At 25.7% G+C, this 1,828-nt stretch overlaps 1 non-coding gene across 1 annotated transcript; it reads right to left on the reverse strand.

The window, feature by feature from the left end:
* Positions 1-1,125: 1,125 nt before the first annotated feature.
* On the reverse strand, positions 1,126-1,198 carry TRNAK-UUU. Its single transcript has one exon. It is a non-coding gene; the product is annotated as a tRNA-Lys (tRNA).
* Between the last annotated feature and the right edge of the window lie 630 nt (positions 1,199-1,828).

Consider the following 1,828-nt stretch of genomic DNA (forward strand, 5'->3'; position numbering starts at 1 on the left):
AAAATTATGTTTTTTAAATTTAATGTTAATAATTTTTAATAACAAGTTTTAAACATAAATCACATGTGTACCACTGAAATGGTTTATGATTTTCAAATAATTTATATTATTTAATTTAATGTTAATAAATTTTTAATATAAAGTTTTATACATAAATCATATTATTCACAATTTGCAAAAACATAAAATATATTTTTAAATTGTCATAATCTATCAATTATTAATTAATAGTCAATATCAAAAAGTTGACTACTACTCGTATAACAAAAATCCATGAATTTCATGCACCATATTTTGTAGGTGGCCGTTTCATTTTTTACGAATGTTCCTATTATGCTCTTTTCCAGTTTTTATTAATTTGTAGATTAATTTTAAATCCCATTAATTACATTAATGCCATTAGAGATATTGACCATTAGTGTATATAATCTAATGGATGTGATTGGTTCTCGCAGTTCTCGACAATTTTTTAGTTCTCACAATAACTCAACTATATATATATATACTTTCCTTATTTTGAGAACAATTCTTTTTAAAAACTATGAGAACTCTCAAATTATGTATTGGATCAAATGTTTATTTTGTTAATTTTTTATGTGAAATGATATAAAAAAGTATGTTGTAGAAGAAACATTTTTAAAAAACTTTCAAAATAGCCTTTCATGAATTTGTGAATGAATATGTTCTTGTTTTCGTTCATATGTTAACAAATGGGTATATATAAGGTTTTGAAAAAAACTTTCGTCTATCACATGTATTTTTATAACGTTTCACATATGAATGAATAAAAAAAACATGTGATCCAATACATAAATTAAGAGTTCTTAAAGTTATTTAAAAAAATGGATTCTCAAAATAAGGCTCCAATATATATCATTTAATATGTTTTGACATTTAGTTTATTATTTTTTCAACTGACTAAGGTTAATATAACTATGATATATTTAACAATTAACAGTTTGTAAAATGTAATTATAATAAAGCCCGATAAAGTAGTATATCAAAGAATTGAATTGTGAATTGTCAAATTTTCATAAAGAATTGAATTGTGAATTGTCAAATTTTTACATAGCACAGATGAGCCACAGAGAAAGATAACGATAAAAACAAAAGTACTTGAAACAACGCCATCCGTGGGACTCGAACCCACGACCACGTGGTTAAAAGCCACGCGCTCTACCAACTGAGCTAGAACGGCTGCATGTTTTACTTCATCACAAAAGTCAATATATCACGACCAACCTGATATACTGAATTGTTTTATACAGTAAATAAGTATTAAATTCTCTTTGAAGTCACTTAAATTGTCCATCTTGATTTTTTGATGTCTATGTTGATGCTAATTTATAGATTCGACTGCATTGAAAGTGATTTGTCACCAAAAGATACTTGTTCACGAAATGAAATCATATTTCGTATTTATTTCTGCGAATCATGTACTATTGGTTGTAACATCTTTAAAAATCAAGTATCTTCGCATTATCTTCAGGACTTGGAGTTTTTGGTAATTTTCAGACTTGTTCCCGGTGAATTCATTTAGTTTTTTTTTTTTTTAAAAAAAATAAGGGTGCGTTTAGTTCAAGAAAACTCCTCTGTTTTCCATTTTCATTTTCCAAGAAAACATGAAAAACAAGAAATGCGTTCAAATTGTATTTTTCTAGAAAAGTTTTCCTAGAAAATGAAAATTCCCCTTTCCAACTTTTGCACTAAAATTAGAAAACTGTTTTTTTCAGTTTTTATTTTCACTTTTCTATTTTCCAAACCTTTTATAAACCTAAAATTAGAAAATAAGTGAATTTGAACATGTTTATAAGTTTTCTAAAATGGA

Source organism: Erigeron canadensis, chromosome 6, assembly GCF_010389155.1.
Source record: "Erigeron canadensis isolate Cc75 chromosome 6, C_canadensis_v1, whole genome shotgun sequence".
In the NCBI taxonomy this organism is placed as follows: domain Eukaryota; kingdom Viridiplantae; phylum Streptophyta; class Magnoliopsida; order Asterales; family Asteraceae; genus Erigeron; species Erigeron canadensis.